Source organism: Lampetra fluviatilis, chromosome 15 (assembly GCF_964198595.1).
Source record: "Lampetra fluviatilis chromosome 15, kcLamFluv1.1, whole genome shotgun sequence".
Lineage (NCBI taxonomy): Eukaryota > Metazoa > Chordata > Hyperoartia > Petromyzontiformes > Petromyzontidae > Lampetra > Lampetra fluviatilis.
In genome coordinates this window covers 4,164,512-4,178,405 of record NC_136289.1, presented here as the reverse complement: position 1 = coordinate 4,178,405, position 13,894 = coordinate 4,164,512, and the positions used below count along the sequence as shown (strand labels likewise).

The 13,894-nt window shown below is 45.9% G+C and overlaps 1 protein-coding gene across 2 annotated transcripts in view; it reads right to left on the bottom strand.

Moving 5' to 3' along the window:
- LOC144936108 (protein furry homolog-like) overlaps window positions 1–9,892 on the bottom strand; it is a 267,791-nt gene extending 257,899 nt beyond the window's left edge. The window contains exons 1-2 of one of the 2 annotated variants that reach the window (XM_078862979.1): window positions 9,724–9,892; window positions 9,275–9,402 (exon numbers count right to left, since the gene is read on the bottom strand). The gene's annotated coding sequence lies outside the window, so the exon portion shown is untranslated. Of the gene's footprint in view, window positions 1–9,274; window positions 9,403–9,723 lie in introns of those variants that run through there. The other variant, XM_078862980.1, reaches the window with a different exon arrangement.
- Between the last annotated feature and the right edge of the window lie 4,002 nt (window positions 9,893–13,894).

Below are 13,894 nucleotides of genomic sequence, written 5' to 3'. Positions count from 1 at the left end.
CCGGGTGGGCAATTTAGGCGAGGCCGGAGGCTCTGCACGGTACTAGGCCTCGACACCCCACCACACTATAGGCCGTACATATTACTGCACAGCGGCCGAGGAGATCGTGGCTGGGGGGGGGGGGGGTAGCAGCCCATCTGTGTATATATGTAAGGTTATTAAGAAATATATTTTTCACCCGGGCAACGCCGGGTACTTCTGCTAGTAAAGTATAAATATACATATTTTAAACATTCTGGTACCCACACACACATATACGGAAATTCCTAGGGGGCCAATCCTACTTCGCGGATTTTCACCTATCGCGAGGGGTTCCAGTCCCCATTAACCGCGATAAACGAGGGATCACTGTATATTTTTGACAGTATTACGGCTGTATACTGTACCGTATATCTACATCGTGCATATCAACCGGCTATAATGTAAGCAAACTTAAGAAACTAGCCGATTAAACGTGCTCGCTTCACAATTTATCGCACACAAATTGCTTTTTATCCTGCCAATATTGATGGACTACTGTACATTATTCCATTGTAGCATGCCATCAGAACAAAACAAGTGAATAGGTCCAAAGTTAATTTGGAGCTAACAAAGTAAATCTAAAGGGGAACAAAGTTACGAAAAATAAGAATACGTTTTACCCTTTCTGACAATAAATGAGGTGTTAAGAAGTTCAAACACCAAATGGATGCCTTTTGCGAGGCATCAAGTCTGCATTAACCACACGTACCTGTGGAAAAACAAGCTCTGAAAACATGTGAATTGTCTTTGAAACGGGTTGGCCTACACCAGTTGGCACCCGTTGTATTGCCAGAAAGGGCAATCTATTCTTAATTTTTCAGACTTTGATGCTCGCTAAAAGGTCCCACAGGAAAAAAAAAGTTAGTTTAAAATTACCCCTTGGGTCTTGGCCATGAGCAAGCAGACAGGCCGATGATCCTAAAAATTAACTTTGACCATCCACTTTTGGGTTTGTGATCTCTCACGTAGTTCATACATGATAATGAACCAAACCAGCTGCCATAATGGTGCATGCATATGTACAGCATATCATTTTCCGGGCATGGTGAACAGATTAAATGAGCGGTATGTAACAGATATGCAGTGAAACAACACGTACTGTATTCACTTTAATGTTTTAAATTCAGGAAATTGAATGCCTCACCTCGCTCACCAATGACTGCAGCCAAAAAAAACTACATTAAAGATACTCTTTGGGTCTTTCGGTAAAGTCACGTAGATAGAATTTTTTTTTAAAAATCACGACGTTTCGAACGCAACACAAGCAATAGTCTTCAGGTGAAAAAATACAGCAGGCGAACTGCTGAGGCAGGATAAATATATATTCAATAAAGATAACGGTTGGCTTCTCATTTCATTTGGCGCACACTTGGCCTGAGGACAAAAACAAATAAGCCTGAGTGCCGTGCAACAAACACTCTTTGCAGGGATTATAAAAATGTGCACCACCTGTGGTGCACACAAAGCCTATTGAAGAGATGTCAGAAGTAGTTATTGTCACGTATTCGAGAGGCCGTTCTCTGAAACGTTGCGCAATACCAACTGTGACCATATTGAAATGTCTCATTGCATGACGGATTAATTGGCATAATTCACTGTGCTGAATTTTACAGATTGTAAGGCACACAGTCTTTTAATGTGGTGTGTGTTTCTGTGTGGTGTGTGTGTTTTTTTATGTGGTGTGTGAGGGTTGTGGCCATGCCCGGCCGCCTTTGTGTTCCCAGCAGCGATGTTTACACACTGCACCAGGTACCAATTTGAGGCCGAGTCGATCTAGAGGAAGCCCAGGGTCGGTTCAGATAATCGTATGTATGTGTGTGGCCATGTTTGTTTCACTTTATTGATACTCGGTATAAGTTTAGATTACGTCCTGAGCATATGATAAGCCAGAGAATAAGGGAACTGAATTTTTTGTAAAAAAAATCAACGACCCATATTGCCTTTCTACATGCACCACAATTGCGTGAGAGTGTACATGCACGAGCCATTATCGCATTGCAATGTATGTATGCATGCATGTTGAACTTCTTTCGCACCCTACGTAGCCAAACGTGCTAATACGTGATACAATCTTAACTGCAGCAAAAAAAAAGCTGTTCACACAGCCAACAGCTGAGCCATCAGATGTGGTTTACTTTGAGGTTTTAAAACCGTGCACGTTACACGGAAACGTAAACTTCACCTTGTGCCCAGAATTACCATCTGTTTCATATTTTGTGGCCCGCTGCCTCATACAACGTCGGACTTGTACACTCACTACGGTAACTTCACTTTTGGTATCAGTGGATGCACCTGCACAACCATAATTAGACTTTTCTCCCACTCGTACCCATCACATATTGACCCTTTGACGGTGTGACTCCGTTGCCGACCTCGTGCATAGGGGGCAGCATGAAACTCGTAAAAGTATGGATCACCAAACGAAGAAGGAGAGATAAACAGTACCATAAACGTATCAGTTCAATATCACGTTTGAAGGATGAGAAGACGAAACAACTTAGTCACTAAAGCATGGTTTTTGCTAGGAAAACTTCGTCACAATTCTGGCAATCGCAGGGATGAAGCGATACGTCATACTCAAATTGTAAATCTTGTGAGTTTACTCTCCAACACACACCCATGAGCTGAAGCAGTAACTAATTGGCATGTTTTGTTTACGTGACAAACCTTACTAATTGGCTGTGTCGGGTGGAGGTGGGTTAACGACACATTTATATTCACGCAATCTAACCCAAATACCGTCATTATGAAAAACATTGGTTGTGAAAGCCTAAGTGTTAAATTGATTGTGCTTCTTGTGAACATCGGGTCTGTGTCTCATATCTCGTGAGTTCGATCCCAGTGAGGCTCACATAATGTAATCATCCCTCCAGGGTAGGTAAAACTGAGGACAACCTAGGGAAACTGCATCATTTTAGAGAACGTCAACTGTGCAGGTGTTCGGAATTGTGCCGTGAAGCTCCCCGGTGCGTTTTGTGGTTGTACAAGTACTGTACTGCCGTTATTAGGCATGACACCCGATGTTCCTCTCTACGCCCTGGGAGCGTCTGCATTCCATTCCTTAAGAAGCTCCCAGCACATATAGCGAAACATTGGACATCATGCCGAACGACAACGCGCAATGACCTGAAAACATGTCAGTTAACATAGATTGCTGCGCTGGATGTTAAAAGGAGCGTTTGCCTCTTCAACCGAACATTGGGTGTGTGTATGCTGAACTTCTTTCGCACCGGACGTAACAAACCATGATAATCGGAGATGGTAGCTCATCTCCAGCAGTAGCGGACACTGCACCAGTGCTGCAAATTCCACATTTCCATGGAGTAGGATAGTCTTCTTGAGCGTATTTTACTATCCACAGTAGTTTAAATTAACATGTAGGTTTTTCGTGACCAATATTGCCAACAATCACGTTTATGGGCTAGATCGCATACATGGAGTAGTTTGCTCAATTGCATGCACTCTTCAAACGCTGGTAAGTGCAATGGAGTGCAATGACACTGCCTTACAAAGGCTTACTTGAATGATGTCACCGAGTCTTTAACACGCACTAAACACCAAATGATGTGCTTTGGCAATTCCCCAACAAAATTAGCAGGAATTCAAGCACCGAATATGCAAACCAACCAGGTGGCAAGAGTGGTATCAGGGTAACAACGGCCAGATTGTTGATTAAGATACTCAGTATAGTATATACAGAGTATCCCACAATGTACCTGCATGGCATGCGTATATAATGTATATAAATATTTTGCGTAAATATGTACTTCATACGTAAACCTACCACTGCCTGGCACTGACAGCTGTATCCTTTGCCGTTTCACCTGAGAAGCTATCCGTTCTAGAAGTCATAAACACTCCTGTAACGTTTAAACATTGCCAAAATTTACTTAAGGCATAGTACAAAAAGCACTCTTGTGAATACACTCACGATAAGCAAAATGGTCCCACAGCTAAAATAACTAATGGCTAGGCAAAGGAGCGGCAAGTTGGTGGAGGTGATGGTGGTGGTGAAGCGGTAGTGTTGCAGTTAGCGCGCTGCGCTACGAACCCGGCAGCCCGAGTTCGATTCTTGTTCATGGCCAATACCGGTGAGGATTGTCTAAACCGGTCCTAGGCTTCTGCTAGGTCGACTCAGCCTCACATGAGTCCTGTACCTGGTGCGATGTGTAAACATCGCTACTAGGGAAACAAAGCGGGCATGGTGTTGGCCACCCACTCCCTCGTGTGCCGTGCTGGCCTGTATAGGTGCTTGCGAACAACACTTGCCCCAACAATCTGTTAGGCACACGGGGAATCTTTATCCATGTCTTTGGTGGCAAGTGGATTTATGAACGACACATGGGTAAATACAAAACTGTGTGTGCGTGTCCCAAATACAATTGACTGCCTCTATCCTTGGGAACAGGAAAACGTGACTACATAAAAGGGTGCTCTTATTGGTCATGCACTTTACCTCGGTTACACATTAGCTCGTGGAGTATCAAGTCATTGCCACCGATGATGCACTGGGATTGAATGCTGAGCAGCTACCTGATATAACTCAGCAACATTCTCAAGGCCTGAGGTTGACAAGAGACTACCGCCAAAGCAAAAGTAACCGTGTTTTGCTTGACTTAGTCTGAACTCACTTCTCATTACCCCAAGATATTATAATCTGCGTATCAGCTCGTGTGCAACAGATCCCATGTGGTTTATTACTTTCATAGACTCATGAAATAGGGGGACGAATTGTGTGGGGTCTTCGATCCGGCAGTGGAAAGATTGATCATGGTTGATGATGGTAATGATGAATTCTGGGAACCATTGTGAAACAAGACTCTCTCAGAACATGACGTCTCAAACTAAACTTTGCATTTAAATCGCTAAATTTGATTGTGAGGGTTGTTTTTGAACTTCCTGGTGAGCTGACAAACATTTTATCGTAGTTTGGCACATTGTTAAACGCTTGTACACGTGACAATGCATCTGTTTGGCTGTGTCTAGAGGTGTGGAAGGTTTCCAATGACGCAGCATCTGTTTGGCTGTATCTGGAGGTGTGGAAGGTTTCCAATGATGCAGCGTTGATGAGATAATTTATTTAGCCAAACCCAGAAATGCATCATGACTCAAGGCTCCCTCCATCAATGGGCACTCACCCGGTAATGCATGAAACAACCCCCTGGGTCAATGCCACGTACCCCCACGCCCCCCCCCACGAGCTGACCACCACTGGGGTAGATGATGAAGCCATTGGGGTGAGTGACCTCCAGTACCCTCAACACGGATAACGGTCGCCCTCTGGTGGCTACACAGTGACATGACCCTCTGGCATTAACGAGTTATATACTAATGAGGTCATGATCAAAGTTTTTTTTTTCATTTTTTTATGTTATGTTTTTAAGTTTCGAGAAGTTTTTCAATATATTTTTCCAGCCGGGCAACGCCGGGTGCTTCCCGCTAGTACTGTATACTTCACGAGATGTCTGTCTCCGCTAAACTAGAAACAGACACCTATTTGGACATTTCCTGTCCACATAGTAACCTCATTCGGGTAGGACAATCGGGAAATAACTCGTGACGTTATATATAGAATGTTACTGTAAAGTGATTGGAACTACTACAGTTGTCGCATACTGTAATCTGGCCGGGCACAGCTGTCATGGCCGAATCTGTACATGCTGAGCTATATTTGGCAGGCAAAAATAAAACCACTTTACCCATCTGCACAGCTGACAAGAACATATTCTAGCAATCGTGTAAGAAGCATAATCAAACTATGGACTATGCACTCGATGTCATAAGCCACTCTTCGGTTTTTCCAACTCTTCAAGTGCACAAACCCATGTTATATGATGGGAATAATAATAATGATATCTCGCAATTACCAGAAGGTATTTTTTCGTTAGCTCGTGCAAATATAAATGTGTCGTTAACCCACCACCACCCGACAAAGCCAATTAGTAAGGTTTGCCACGTGAACAAAACGTGCTAATCAGTTATTAGTTGAGCACACCGACGTGTTGGAGAGTAAACCCACAATATTTACAATTTGAGTACGACGTTTCGCTGGTGATTACAACCAGCTTCATCAGGTGATTTGCCAGAAAACCTTTATTTTGGTATAATATTGGTCGTGAAAAAGTCAACGTGTTAAACATTACCAGAAGGGTGCAAAAACCTAGACTACAGTCGCACGCACTATATATGTACATGCATTTCCTTGAGTGGTATATTGTTATGCTACTAACACCAGGACCTTTAACGTCTCTGGAAGGCGTAGAAGTTTCCCAGGATACTGTAGGTACCTGAAATAGAGGGCGATCCTGGTGTTCGATGATGCATGTTGCCGTGCCATGCTGGGGTGTTAAGAATCGGCAAATAGAACACACAGCTGTAATGTTTGATTCCACGATTAGAATTCCTCAGAGCAAGATGATGAAATATAACTTTGAGATAGTGGATACAGTCGGTTTGATTACGGTAAATGCAATATCCGTATAACCACCCAAGCATGATTTGTGACGGAAATCGCAGGACATAATTTAAATAAGAATTGTATGCATTCTAAGCTGTACTGAAGTGTATATTTTGTGTGCATCAAACTGATGTCCCCGCTTAATATCTCTAGAGTTTAACAGAGGTCAAACTTTATACCGTGACCACCACTCTTTATTTTCTATTCAACTACTTATGCTAATTTTAAGCTAAGCAAGGTCACGCACTGGATAAGGCTTGAATGGATTGACCACCGTGCTTGCCAGCTGTGGGGCAGCTGTGGGCCTGCTGTGTGCAGCGGAGGAGAGTGCAACAACATCCATTGTTGTGCTGTACTTATTTTCCACCACGGTCCATGCTCCCCATCTTCGCCACCACTGCACTAACCAGCCTGGCGTATTGCTCAATGGTCAAAATAACCACCAGACAAAGAACAATATTTTACTATCAATTTACACCCCATCATATTTAAGTCACTGGAAAACGACCAAGTTAGGAAATAAAATCCCATAATCCTATCTGCCCATGGATGTAGATTATGTTACGGGCCACAGTACTAAGTGCAAGCTTACTTGCGATCAAATGGGGTTGCGTACAATTTACAGTTACCACTCCCCACTAATGCTAACAATTGTTCCTTTACATATATAAACAGCAACTTTAGGACATCACAGTACTGCAATATAAATCGAACCATCTCTATGTAATGAGGTGGACGCCCACTGAAATTCATTAACCCGTGTCAGAAAACCCGCACGGTTAATTATATTGACGTAGGGGCACGTATTAATTGTAAGACGTTAACTTATTTTGTGGAGTAAATTAATACGTGTTTGAGAATTGGACCGCATGATATCATGGCGTGCAATAGCCTGCGCTTGCGAATTTCAGATAAAATATGCATCACAACCTTGAAGTCCGATATACTGCAGTGATGGAGTTTCATGAGTAGTCCATGTTCTGTTTTGTCAACAGTTCCGCTACGCAAAGAAAACGTGGATTCAGATGACCACTCGCCAAGTTTAAATTTAATAACCAAAAGTATGAACACATCTCTCTTGCACTATTTAGCCTCTCTACATACAAGGGTCCAGATATATATTTAAAAAATCATTTTCAAGTTGGCGCTGTGCCATGAAAGGCAGAAGAGTGTTTCAATCCAGTCCCCTCTACAGGTAGTGATAAATTAAACAATATCTGCAGACACAGTGCTTATATAACCGCATATCGACAGTGCCCCTGTAGGTAAATAGCCCAAAAGACAGATTGTGTCCAATATAAAACCAATGTGTGTTTGCACAATTACTATCACCACAAGTACCTCTACCAATGCCTATGACATTATAATTGAATCGTGGTTGCGTAATAACACGTCAAAGTTAACAGCATACGTGAGCATAGATAAGTACCAGTGTTGTCTAAGTTCTGTGATGCTGTTTGTGTGTACCTGTGTTGTCTAAGTTCTGTGATGCTGTGTGTGTGTGTACCAGTGTTGTAAAAAATTCTGTGATGCTGTTTGTGTGTGTGTACCAGTGTTGTCTAAGTTCTGTGATGCTGTTTGTGTGTGTGTACCAGTGTTGTCTAAGTTCTGTGATGCTGTTTGTGTGTGTGTACCAGTGTTGTATAAGTTCTGAGATGCTGTTTGTGTGTGTGTGTACCAGTGTTGTCTAAGTTCTGTGATGCTGTTTGTGTGTGTAAACATAGCCTTCATAGGTGCTCGCTAACAGCACTTACCCCAACAGTCTGTTACAGGCTATACGGGGGGATCTCTGTAGTGACATTGACTTCAATTGCTTGACAGCACCATAACGTGTGTTGAACACGAATCGAACGGTGGCTTTCTGTTTCAGATGCCAGTTCCAACCAACAAACAACAACCTCAAACAGTGATGTATCACTTGACCCAAAAGGAAATACACCCAGTAAAACACGTCCTACGTTTACACCTCAGACACAAGCGTAAAGCTCCTCGGCAGCTGTCACATGTCACTGAACAACCGAGAAGTGGCAACTAATTCGAATTCAGTATAATGGAGCCGATATTCACATCAAAACATTGGCATGGCGAGCAAATGAAACGAACAATGCTCTGGCAAATACACATGACAGTTCAATACCCCCGTGTCAAGGTAGTCTATATAGCTGCTAGAAGTGACGAACTAAACTATCTTCTTTTTCTGACTACAAATGATTGCTCAACGAAGTGGCTTATCATCATCACGTGGACATTTATAGCAGCCAAATACTCGAAATGCATGTTGTTTCGAAATGTGGAGGGAACAAAACCAAGCAACCACGGGAAGAGAGAGAGACACGCAAACTCCAAATATACAGCAGGCGTCAGGGTCGGGATCGAACCCACGACCTCCTCCATACCAGGCGAGGTGGTTACCATCTCATAGCAACCGTGATGATGATGATGTGATGATGATGAGAGACACGCGAACTCCAAATATACAGGAGGTGTCAGGGTCAGGATCGAACCCACGACCTCCTGCACACCAGGCGAGGTAGTTAACATCTCATAACCACCGTGATGATGATGATGAGAGACACGCAAACTCGAAATATACAGCAGGGGTCAGGGTCAGGATCGAACCCACGACCTCCTGCACACCAGGCGAGGTAGTTAACATCTCATAGCTACCGTAATGATGAGAGACACGCAAACTCCAAATAAACAGCAGGTGTCAGGGTCAGGATCGAACCCACGACCTCCTGCACACCAGGCGAGGTAGTTAACATCTCGCACAACGCGACAAGCATAGCAACTCACCTTGAGCAGGCGTTGGAATGCGAAGGTGACGACTATTCAGGTGTCCTGCTGATGGCCACACAGCTGAGAATCCGGCATTATCGCAGTCAGCACCGCCGCCGCCACTGTCATCCCACGTTAAACCGGTTCTGCGGCAGAGGAACGAACCTTCAAACGATCCCCCCCCACCACCAAACCCATGAAAAAGCCACGAGGCAATGATGTATGACCATTGAGCTAAAGCCACGAGCCCCCTCTGCTCAAAAACGATGGCACGCCACCCAAAGTCCCCGTTCAAAACGCACGCTGGCTTCCTCCCACGAACTTAAACGCAACAGCGCCGCACAACCAAATGTATCACCGACCATGCTCTTACCACCGCCCCAATGACTTAAAAAGAAGCGAGCGGACACAACGAGACGCGACTTTGGAGTAGGCAGAGGGGGGAGAAAAACAAGCGGCTTGCTCACAATCAATAGCGAATCTTGATCACCGATCCGCGTCGAAGATCCCAACTCCGCAGGCGAAGTCGCTGCCGACAGCGGATATTAAAAAAAAACAAAGTGTAACTGCTTGCAGTTTCCGCAACACTTGTCGCCAATACGCACCACCCCACCCACGGCTCCGTCATTCGCTCCCTCCAGCACCGCTGCCTTCTTCCCTTGCCAGATCAGAGGTTTTTTTTTACACACACTCCGCTTCTGGAGCACGCGTGCACAGTCCCATCTACGTGCCCATGTGTGTGAGAGGTGGTGGTGGTGGGGTCTGCTCGCCGCAAGAGGGCTTCGGGAGAGAGTTATCTTGGAGTTGCATATTTATCACCCCCCCCTCCTGCTCCTTCGTTGAAGGAGCGCAGGCTACAAGTTGTTTTTACTATCACATGGCCACAAACGCACTGCTGTGGTTTGTTTTTAATGCTAGGCCGTAGCCATGGAGTCAACATTGGGGGGGACCAAATCTTGCAGGGGGTCTGGGGTCCCCCCCCAGAAAAAAAAATCGAAATTTGCAAACTAATTTCCTGCCTAAAATTAAAAAAAAATCACTAACACATGGGATGGACTTTTTATTTATTTTTTACAATAGTGTCTCATAGTGTATTGTATTACACTGCTGTTTTTTCTTTTTTACCTTTTCTTGCTTCATTGCATCTAATGGCAGAGATTAGGGATTCATAAAGGACCACCATAACCACAATCATATAAACAGAAATCTATGCATTGTTTTATGAAGACAAGTCCAGATATTGTGGCCAAGGTTTAGCAAATTGTTGTTTTTATTTACATAGCATCGCAATTATTATTTTTGTAAATATTTTTATAGCAATATATATTGGGGGGGGGACATTTTGAGAATATTTGATTATTGGGGGGATGTCCCCCCCAATATATATTATAATTACGGCCTTGCTTTAATGTATTGTGGGGGCCGACGTCCACCTCCCTGCTCCCCGTGAGCGGGCAGGGCACGACGTCCACCCCCTCCACTCCCCCCTCCTCCTCAGCCGCTTCTCGCCGGGCCCCCGCCGATCGAGTGATCGGCCCCCTCGCCAGCGCCCTCTCTGAGGGACATGGCTAAGTGGCTGGCTCACCACTGCCCGGAGTTATCCCGCACACTCACATGTACACCACTACTAATGCGGAGGTGGCTGCGTGCAACGCGCGCGCCCCTGCAGGCGCTCGTTCCACACAAACGGTTCGCGCTAAAAATAGCCGTATGAATATGCACGTGCCCCTCGTGGTGGTTAAGCCCTAATCCTCATGCCCGCAATGCTAATGCTCATGTAAACTGAAAAGAAACGGCGGCTGTATGAAAATGCACACCTACCCACCCCCGGTGAAATAGCCTTAATCCGCGGTGTACCACTACTAATGCTACGCGAAGAAGGGGATGACCTGCGGCAGGACCCTGGGTGCACGTCTCGCTGTTCAGGCTATTTTTACTATATAAACGCGCTGTGTAAATGCGCGCCCACGCCAGCGAGTAGGTGGATCAACCTCACCCTCCGTCCCAATTGCTAACGCGGCGCTGCAGACGTGCTTCTTCCACACACGCGAAACCGCGCGTAAACCGTAGCAGTCGTCGAGATGGTAATCTACGCGCAAACGGCGGGGAGTGGATTTAGCGCACCCCGACCCCCACCTTAATCACTCACGCGGCACAGCAGGTGCGCGTTTTCTACACACGCTAATGAAACCCGCGTAAACAATGACGGTCGTATAGATGGTAATCTACGCGCACCTCACACCCCAACCCCGCGGCGACACCCTGCAACCCCTCGCTCGCTCTCTCACGCACCCCGCCCCCGCACGCAGTCGCTCCACTCAAAAATCACAGACACCACGCCGAAGTTCACCCACATACACAGAAATCACACGACACCGATCTTCTGAACTGAAGTTTATTAATGGCCTGACGTTTATTAATGGCGCGTCTAAAGAAAACCCTTGTGCGGCCCAGAATAAATATTCAACGAGCAGCGCCGAACCCATCCCTATTCAATCCCTGGGTGCGCTCACGGTGTCGCACGGACGCTGTGGGAGTCGGAGGGATGATGATCCTAGAGGTCTCTACCTGGGGTCGAGTCGTAGCACTCCCTCCTTTTATGCCCTCGGAATCCGACGATCCAGGGTCACGTGGTGTTCCCCTGCGCAGCCAATCGGGCGCCTACCTTTAGATTTTAAACCGACGCCCTGCCCATACCTGGAGTGTTACTTTCCGCTACACCTCGATCCATTGTCTATGCACCCGTCCTCCCAACCCCGGACTCAACCAGTTTGATGGGGGTGGCCATCCCGCGGAATACACATTTGCAGTGTGTCCAGGAACTTTCCTCCCACCTCCTCGTCTATGCTGCCCGCGTAACATTTCCCCCCCTGGCCGCTCCCCCGTGCTGTGAGAGTCTCATTGCTGTTAGCCCGGTGAGCTTATATGCACCCATACAATGTTTAACCAATTTAAGGGGGGCCACAATGTAATTTGGCCTGGGGGGGTCGGCCAATCTCCTGGCACCGGGAAACCATGGGACATCCCCGCTAGGGGCCCTTTGGGTGAAAACCCATGGTGCTAGGAAACCCCCCACCAGATCCCTATGTGGGTGTGTTCATGTGTTAAGTGGGGGTGTGCGTGCGTTCGTTTGGAGGGGTGCGAGGGGATGGCAGCACCGGCGGCGTTGCTCCGTTGCTGTGGCACCACAGTATCTCTATGCATACCTGTCAACCGGTATGGTTGACCCGTATTCTTGTACAGAGAAATTGAGTTTTCAGGTCCATACGGCGTACAGCCATTTCGATACGGGCAACACATTTTGTTTGTCTATTTGTGTTTCTCTCTTTTGTCATGGGACTTTGTAGGATGAACATTGAGATTTATAAGTACACGGGGTGACCAATACGGTCTGAATTGGCCTGTAATCAGGTAGGCATTGATAAGGGGCTGACAGGTATGTCTATGGATTTTTATGTCCATAATAGAGGTTTTTGGGTTAGATCGCGTAAATATATAAATGTGTCGTTTAAATCCGCCAACACCAGACACGGCCAACTAGTAAGGGTTGTCATGTAAACAGATCATGCCAATTCGTCACTAGTACAACACACCGGTGTGTTGGAGAGCCAAGCCACAACATTTCCAAACTGAGTACGACGTTTCGCCAGTTATTACAACTAGCTTCATCAGGCGACAGCCATATTTGTGGAGAAGTCTTACTGTTTTGTTCCTTATGCTAGCGTATGCTGGCAGTCTCCGAACGGTGGGGTGGGCTTCGCTGCCTCAGCCTCTAAGTCAATCATGTAACAGGAACTATCGGGGTTAAAGTTCAAGGGCGGAGCCCGAGGGTGCTAGAGAGTTTGTGAGGGGGTGTGGCGAGAGGCGTTGTCTGGGTGACGCGGGAAGGGGTTATAAAGGAAAGCCGGAAGGGACTCAGGGTCAGTGAGTAAGGTCTGAAAGCGGGGCCACGTCTCGGATCTCTGCGAGCCATCGGCCACGTGGCGGTGAGGAGAAGGGCTCCCAGCGCGCCGTCTGCCAGCGGTGCGCGGGAGCGAGAGAGAGAGAGTGACGCGCACGCGCGGGACACCAGCTCACGCGGCGCGACGCAGGCGTAGGAACAGGGTGTAAGAATGCCGAGTTGTCCAGCACGAGAAAAAATAAATAAAGAAGACACAGACAGTCGATTGTCGTCGAGCTGATTTATTACACTTATATAGAGGTGTAGATGTGTTGACTAGCTTCTGCGCTCTTGCAAAATGATGGGGCAGGAGGCGGGATTACTGAGGCAATGTACATTATGCATGTGTTTTATGTGAGCCCTTTGAACTTGTCCTGCCTGTCTATTGTGTTTATTAAAATAACCTTACCAAGGGTAATCCCTATTGAAGTACATTGCCCTTTGTAGGCATGCATTTAAATAATGTATTATTTGATGATTCGCTTCCACGCAGCACTAAGACGGTAGCTATCCGAACGGTTAAAGTTATTTTGATTTCTTTAAATTTAGATAGATTCTCTAATTAGTCTTGGCCAGTAATAGCTACTTTTTGGTTTTTCAGTAAAGTCACGTAGAGAGAAAATGTATTAAATAATATAAAACGACGTTTCGATTGCAACACAAGCAATCGGCATCACGTACGAATGAATGAGAAAACA